We start from the raw sequence: 8,607 nt of genomic DNA on the forward strand, positions 1-8,607 counted from the left end.
CACTCCAGTGAAAAAATCAAAATACAATGGATATACATTTTGAGATTACAAAGAACTTATTTTTTTACTTAATTCACGGTTTGGAGAAAGGGGGAATAGGCTCCAGTAGCTCTCAGAAGGTACCTTGTCAGAAAAAACGTTTAAGAACTTTGATACTATTCTGCCCAATCTCCAAAGGGGTGCACAGCTGTCTGATGGTTCAGCTGGATCCCCCAATGAATCAAACAATAGAATTGTTTGAATGTTCTGAGCAATGAAGACCCGGAGGCAGTCTCAGGCTCACATCAGGGAGAGAGAGGGGGAACTCCTCTATTCTGTCCTTTGTACTGTACTAGACAGCTTTTCCCAATAGACCATCTCCCTGGATCCTTACATCAACCCTGTGAGGAAACTGGCAAACGGGAGAAGTGGTTTCCCTCAGGGACACTGGGCTCTGAGACTGAATTTGAAAGTCAGATCCCCCCAACTGCCAGGTCCATGTCTGTCTGCTACTTAAGAACAGAGGAGCCTCTTCGGGATCACAATGAAAACCCATTTTCTTTGTAGGTGAGTCTCAGAGGGTTTGAGTTCTCTCCCAAGCGTCTACAGAAGTGTCCTCTCTTATGATCTCAGTTGTATTCAGGACACTGAAGACATAGAAACAAGCGTCTTGTCCATTTCCAATTGCTGGCCCAAGGAAGGTCTCTCGTATTAAGCTCTACAACAATGACTTCCCACAAAATTACACACGTCCCCCCAGAATACAAACTCCCTCATTCCTCCTCCTACGTGTATTTGGCTGTGCCCATCCCCAGCATCGTCTGTATCATGGAGCCTCTTACCTGTTGGAGGTTTTACGAGATGCCCCTTCGCTGGCTCGTAAAGTCCCAGTAGAATTCGAAGTAGAATTAGAAAGTGGAAAGAAGAAAAGTTGAAAGAAGAAACCAACACAAATACACACAAACAAACACAGAGAGAAATACACATTCGACTTGCTCGCCCTCTCTGTTGCTCTCTGGCTCACTCCCTCTCTCACTCTCTCTCTCGCACAGAGAACATGGTTACTCAGACTCCTGGCCTTTTATCCTAATACCCCTTTGTGAGGTAGTGATGACATCAAATGCAACCATTTTTCTGTTACATCAGTTACTGCCTGCAAATGTTAAAAGCATGTGCACAAAATACCATAGAAACATAAAAGAACAACTAATTGTATATAGCCCCAGGGAAAATTCAAAGACAATATTTTCAATATTTAGGATATGAAGTATACCCTAAGGTACTTACAGTACCAAAACTTTCTTTAAGAACAGAGAAGTTAAAGGGACCTTTATGTGCCAAAATGTATGTGGCCTCTCTTTTGGTAGTGGCTAGAAATTGGAAGATAAATGGATGTCCATCAATTGGAAAATGGTTGGGTAAATTATGGTATATGAAGGTTATGGAATATTATTGCTCTGTATTAAATGACTAGCAGGACGAATACAGACAGGTTTGGAGAGACTTACATCAACTGCTGCTGAGTGAAATGTGCAGAACCAGAAGATCGCTGTACACTTCAACAACAATGCTGTAGGAGGATGTATTCTGATGGAAGTGGATATCTTCAACATAAAGAAGATCCAACTCACTTCCAGTTGATCAGTGATGGACAGAAATAACTACACCCAGAGAAGGAACACTGGGAAGTGAATGGAAATTGTTAGCACTACTGTCTATCTACCCAGGTTACTTATACCTTCGGAATATAATACTTAACGTGCAACAAGAAAAGTGGATTTACACACATATATTGAATCTAGGTTATACTGTAACATGTAAAATGTTTGGGATTGCCTGTCATCTAGGGAAGGGAGTATAGAGAGGAAGGGGAAAATTTGGAAAAATGAATACAAGGGATAATGTTATAAAGAAAATTACTCATAAATATCTACTGTCAAAAATTTTTATAATTATAAAAAAAGAACAGAGAAGTTTAACATTTTAAATGACTTTCTGAAAGTGATAGGAGATATCCAATGGATGTGTCTGGAATTAGGGTTAACTACCTATCAATTACAACCATTATATGGCATTTTAAGAGGACACACTGCTTTAGACTCACCATGCCAGCTTATAAAAGAAGCTCAAGAGGCTTAATTATTATTAATTGGGACACTGTCTCCCAGAAATCTAATGCTGTGCTTGTACTCCCCTGGTAAGTCTCAGCTAAATGGTCAGAGAAGTCAGGTGGCTGTCCCCAGGCCTCCAGGAACAAGAAGTGGCCCTTGATGTCACATTCTTGCCCTGATTCCTATTTCGCTCAGTTCTCTAGAGCCCATTCAGAGGTCATGCTATCCTGGCTGGGGAGATATTTGAATCTGCACAATCCTTATTCTGTGACTGCTTCTCAGTCATTATTGAATTGAGAAGTATTTTTAATCTTCAAAGATAAAGATAAATTCTAGGGGAGAGATGACCAAACTGTTTAATGAGAATCTGTGGCAAATAGACTTTGAAATCCAATGAAGGCAGAGTGGCTTTGGTTCAGGAAACTATGGAATGAAGAAGCGTCCTTTCTCTGCTCTTATACTCCAGTCTTCCAATCATAGCAGAGATTGGAAGGCAGTAACTGATGTAACAGAAAAATGGTTGCATTTGATGTCATCACTACCTCACAAAGGGGTATTAGGATAAAAGGCCAGGAGTCTGAGTAACCATGTTCTCTGTGCGAGAGAGAGAGTGAGAGAGGGAGTGAGCCAGAGAGCAACAGAGAGGGCGAGCAAGTCGAATGTGTATTTCTCTCTGTGTTTGTTTGTGTGTATTTGTGTTGGTTTCTTCTTTCAACTTTTCTTCTTTCCACTTTCTAATTCTACTTCGAATTCTACTGGGACTTTACGAGCCAGCGAAGGGGCATCTCGTAAAACCTCCAACAGGTAAGAGGCTCCATGATACAGACGATGCTGGGGATGGGCACAGCCAAATACACGTAGGAGGAGGAATGAGGGAGTTTGTATTCTGGGGGGACGTGTGTAATTTTGTGGGAAGTCATTGTTGTAGAGCTTAATACGAGAGACCTTCCTTGGGCCAGCAATTGGAAATGGACAAGACGCTTGTTTCTATGTCTTCAGTGTCCTGAATACAACTGAGATCATAAGAGAGGACACTTCTGTAGACGCTTGGGAGAGAACTCAAACCCTCTGAGACTCACCTACAAAGAAAATGGGTTTTCATTGTGATCCCGAAGAGGCTCCTCTGTTCTTAAGTAGCAGACAGACATGGACCTGGCAGTTGGGGGGATCTGACTTTCAAATTCAGTCTCAGAGCCCAGTGTCCCTGAGGGAAACCACTTCTCCCGTTTGCCAGTTTCCTCACAGGGTTGATGTAAGGATCCAGGGAGATGGTCTATTGGGAAAAGCTGTCTAGTACAGTACAAAGGACAGAATAGAGGAGTTCCCCCTCTCTCTCCCTGATGTGAGCCTGAGACTGCCTCCGGGTCTTCATTGCTCAGAACATTCAAACAATTCTATTGTTTGATTCATTGGGGGATCCAGCTGAACCATCAGACAGCTGTGCACCCCTTTGGAGATTGGGCAGAATAGTATCAAAGTTCTTAAACGTTTTTTCTGACAAGGTACCTTCTGAGAGCTACTGGAGCCTATTCCCCCTTTCTCCAAACCGTGAATTAAGTAAAAAAATAAGTTCTTTGTAATCTCAAAATGTATATCCATTGTATTTTGATTTTTTCACTGGAGTGGGTGGACAAGGTTGTTCATTGTGCTTGTAGATATACAATGTAGGTGTGGAAAATCCCTTTCTCCCCCTAGTTGGGTGGACCATCTTTCATTACTTCTTAGAAAGCTGGTAGGCTTTAAGGCACTGAAAGGGTTAAGAAAGGTTTGCCCAAGTCTCTATGTCTGGCCCTTCAGACCCACATTGTGGTCAGTCCTTTGCCTTAGGTCTTGTGGACTTGAGAACAGAAATAGGAGAAAACTCTTCAGGGAAAGAAGAGGCAGGGTGCGGAGCCAGTGCACTGTAAGGCTGACAGGTCCATAGCATCTGGTGAAATCCAAGACTCTGGTTATTATTCTCAGAAATTTTGCACTTTGAGCAGGCTGACAGATGGTACTCACCACAGCAAACAAATGAATTGGGCAGATTCTTCTTTATGCAGACAGACGCTTTATGTAAAAAGTTTCATCTTTTTCTTCTCTTGTGATACAAAGGAGAGTGTCAGTGGCTGCCTTGGATTCCTTGTAATAATGAGGAGAGAGGAGAAAAGAGAGAAACAGGAAAGGGCACCTGTGGGAATGGATCATTTTTATCAATTGTGTTGAGGCTGGTTCTAGTATCAAAACATTGCCCACAATGAAAGGCAATGGCTGGGCTGTGTCTGATGAGCTATTAGAGCCTTCTTGCACTGCTTGCAGCTCCTTTAGCTGGGAAGATGGGGGACTTCTGAGAACCAAAGCTTACTAATTTTTTTGTTGACATTCTTTTTCCTTAGGAAAAGGTGACCATGCAAAGGAGGAACAGAGTACATCCCCATGGTGAGAATCAATTAAGAAGCATGTCGTGGTATTTGTTCTTAAATCAATCCTTCTATTAAATGAGGAATGTATCCACAAAATTCATTTAAAGAGGGAGGAATCAAAGTACATCAACTGGAATATGCCAGAGAAAGAGAGAAAATACAAGACTAATGTCAGAGGGCCTAATCTTCATGGAACACCGAGGCTATCAGAGGAGCTTAGGAGACAGGTGGACAGGGGCCCAGGTTGCTAGCTATGGCAGCAAAGAAAAGAATACCTCAGGGGGGGGGAATGTTGAGCAAGGAATCAGAAGATGCCTCAGTCAATATATGATATGTGGGCTGAGCGAAGGGAAGAGTGGAGGATGGCTGAGCCTGCAACCCTGGTGACAGAAAAGGGAATTTCAGAAGAGGGCAGAGGGTGTGGGACAAAGAACAGATTCTGTTTTGCATATTTTGAGATTCCCAAGCAATTGGACATCCGGGTCAAAATGTCCAACAGAAGTTATGTGGCAGTTGGGGGAGAGAGCTCCAGAGAGAGACTGTAGCAGGATCAATATACGTGGAAGTGTTTTAGGCTTTTTCTGTTTCGTTCTCAATCTTCTGTCCATTAGAAGGACTATACATAAATTTTCAGTATAAGGATATGTATATATCTCACTAGATAATAAGGGGTGTGAGGTGAATAGAAATGGATAATATCTTTTTTTTTCAATTTTTAAGTGTTGGAAAGGAGAGGGATGGGTATGTACCAGGAAAAGGGAAAAGCGGAATGGGGAAAATTATCTGCCATGAGAAATAAAGGTGTGAAAAGTTTTTTTTCCAGTGGAGCGAAAGAGGGAGAGAAGAGGTTGGTTGAGAACACCTTACTCTCATCAGTTCTGGTTTAAATAGGAGACACCATAAATACTGAATAGGGATATCGCCCTTTATCTTAGACTGCAGGAAACTGGGGCTGGAAGGGAATATGGGAAGGGGGGGTCACCAAAGAACAGGTCATTTTGTGGGAGTCAGTGATCCGTAGTGAAACACTTTTGAGGAGAGACAGAGTGAAAAGAGAGAGAATAAGTGGGGGGAAATACAATTAGCAATAGTAAATGTAAAAGTGACTTTAAAGCAAGTTTCTCTGATGGAATAACATTGCTCTCTGGGAAATGAAGAGCAGTATCTTCTCTGGAAAAAATGTGGGAAATCCTCCATGAACGCAGTCATATAGGCCATGCATGGAAGGATAGCAGTGTTCTGAGAGGACGAGCTAAAACAGATTTTGTTATTCTCAGTGACACAATCCTCCACAACTACTCTGAAGAAGTTCAGATATTGAAGGGCTGATTTCAGTTCACAGAGAAGGAATGATTGTGTCTGAAGACAAATGGAAACATTCTCTATTTCCCTCTTTATCTTTTTATTTTTCACTTATTTTTTCTGAAGGCATTTTATTTTTCAGGAGGGTGAGAGATGTCTGGATTTTTCCCCCACAATTTTTATGGAAATGTTTTGCTAATTTTCAGTGGAGTTTCTTCATTATAGGGAAAGATGTACAAAGCAAAAATCTGATAAATAAATGTAAGGAAAATGTTTTGAAAGTAAGCTGGGAAAAATATTAAGTAAATAAATTAAAATGTTAAAAATCCCTTTTTTTCTTTGGGGGTGATAGGAATAATTTTTCATTCCAATTAGTAAAACTCAACTGAATGAGAATGTGGGAAACCAGAGTGCAGAATTTAAATGGTGAGAAAGGGGGAAGAATGAGTGGGGGTCAGAGTTGATAAACATTGATTACTCATCTACTGTGGGCCCAGCAATGGGAGGGGATACAAAGAATAGGCCAGTGCTGTCCATGGCCTGAAGGAGCTCCCGGTCTAAGGGGCTGACCCCATGCAGACAACCCCGCACAAATAAGTGATTTATTAGAAAAATGAGGAGTAATGATATTTTCTCTTGCTCTTGCTCCAAGTGAGTACCGAGGGAGAATGTAGGCAAAATCATGCTGTCAAGGGTTCGCTTGTGCTCCGAAGGCCAGGTATCACTCTTGGTAGATCATAAACCCTGGGCTGCTGTATCTTTCCCACACAGCATGTGTTTCCTGATTCCTTCCCCTTTGGTCATATGGTCATGTCTTCCTCCACAGACATTCACAATGAGGAGAGACTAATGGTCCGGGGTCACGCTGTGCGAATTGCCCCCCTTGTAACTCCCAGTAATGTCAGCCATCTAAACGGAGACCAGGGAAAAAGCCAGCGGACAAGAAAAAATTATTTAGAGGCACTCAGTGCTCTGAAGAAGAGATTTGTGACTCCAACTGTGACATCAAGAGTGCCTCTCATTTTGGGGACCGCATCAATTGGGCCTCTGCCGGACATCAGATCAAATAGGAAGGCCCTGCCTCAAAATCCACCACCTGATCCTGTGGAGAAAGACCCTGGGGCGCTTCGGAGGAGGAAGCTCCCAGTCCTGTCCCCAGGGGGTCCCTCTGCTTGCCCTGGGCCCCAGGAGCTCCGGAGAAGGGTGGGCAGCGTGGAGGGCCCGGACTATTTCATGTCAAACCCCGAGGGATGACGTGCCCGCTCGGTGCCAGACTCACTGGCCCGTGTCTTAGTGAGCCCCAGGAGGTCACCCAGGGGCCTAACCTCATCCTTAGAATAAAGGGCACCGCATCCAACAACCAGAGCCCAGTGCTAGCACCGGCTATCCCACCCGCTGTGAAAGCCTGATTCCCACGAGGTGCACCCATTCTCATTACTGGTACCACTGCAGAGTCCCTCAGCCGCTGCCCCACCTCTGCCACGGGGAGGGCGGGCTCCCCGTTGCCCCCCTCCCTTTCCCCCTCCCCACCCTGTCCAGCCCAAGTCCCAGATTCCTTTGCACCCTCGGTGATGCTCCTGTGACCCTTAGTGGCTTTCCTGTAATCCTCAGTGGCATCCAGTCATGCGCATCCCATGACCAGACGTGGCATCCTGAGACCGCATCCGTTACCGCCATCCTGTGACCCAAGGTGGCATCCTGTGACCCGAGTGGGCATCCCGTGACCCAAGGGGGCATCCCGTGACCCAAGGGGGCATCCCGTGACCCAAGGGGGCATCCTGTTACTGACATCCTGTGACCCTTAGTGGCTTTCCTGTAATCCTCAGTGCCATCCAGTGACCCAAGGTGGCATCCCGTGACCAGATGTGGCATCCTGAGACCCGAGCTGCCATCCTGTTACCACCATCCTGTGACCCAAGGTGGCATCCCGTGACCCGAGCGGGTATCCTATGACCCAAGGGGGCATCCTGTTACTGACATCCTGTGACCCAAGGTGGTATCCCATGACTCAAGGGGGCATCCCCTGACCGGATGGGGCATCCCGTGACCCGGGGTGGCATCCTGTGACCCAAGGGGGCATCTTGTGACCCGAGCGGGCATCCTGTGACTCAAGGGGGCATCCTGTGAGCCAAAGGGGCATCCCGTGACCCGAGCGGGCATCCCGTGACCCAAGGTGGCATCCTGTTACCACCATCCTGTGACCCAAGGTGGCATTCTGTGATCCGAGTGGGCATCCCGTGACCCAAGGGGGCATCCTGTTACTGACATCCTGTGACCCTTAGTGGCTTTCCTGTAATCCTCAGTGCCATCCAGTGACCCAAGGTGGCATCCCGTGACCAGATGTGGCATCCTGAGACCCGAGCTGCCATCCTGTTACCACCATCCTGTGACCCAAGGTGGCATCCAGTGCCCAGGCATGGCATCCTGACACCCAAGGTGGCATCCTGAGACCCCAGGTGGCATCCCGTGACCTGAGGGGGCATCCTGTGACTCGAGGGGGCATCCTGTGACCCGAGGGGGCCTCCCTTGACCTGAGGCTGTTTATCAGAATAGTTTCATGACCTAGATATTAAGGGAGACATTATAAGAAAAATAAAAGAAAATACACATTGTCTATCAGCCTTATGGATAGGAGGAGAATTTTTAATTAAAAGAGACCATTGTCTTTGTGTATACCCTTTATACCAGAAAAACCACCAATAAGTCTGTTGCTCAAGCTGATTAGGGAAAAAGAAAAAGAACCTCTACATTCTAAAATATTTATAGGAACTTTTGATGACAAAGAACTGGAAACTAAGAGGCTGCCCTTCAAC

At 45.1% G+C, this 8,607-nt stretch overlaps 1 long non-coding RNA gene across 1 annotated transcript; it reads left to right on the forward strand.

The window, feature by feature from the left end:
• The first annotated feature begins 2,497 nt into the window (after positions 1 to 2,497).
• LOC141564634 (uncharacterized) lies at positions 2,498 to 8,397 on the forward strand. The gene is made up of 4 exons (XR_012488669.1): positions 2,498 to 2,894; positions 4,466 to 4,508; positions 6,621 to 7,484; positions 7,621 to 8,397. It is a non-coding gene; the product is annotated as an uncharacterized LOC141564634 (long non-coding RNA).
• The last annotated feature ends 210 nt before the right edge of the window (positions 8,398 to 8,607 follow it).

This window comes from Sminthopsis crassicaudata, chromosome 3 (assembly GCF_048593235.1).
Source record: "Sminthopsis crassicaudata isolate SCR6 chromosome 3, ASM4859323v1, whole genome shotgun sequence".
Classification (NCBI taxonomy): Eukaryota; Metazoa; Chordata; class Mammalia; order Dasyuromorphia; family Dasyuridae; genus Sminthopsis; species Sminthopsis crassicaudata.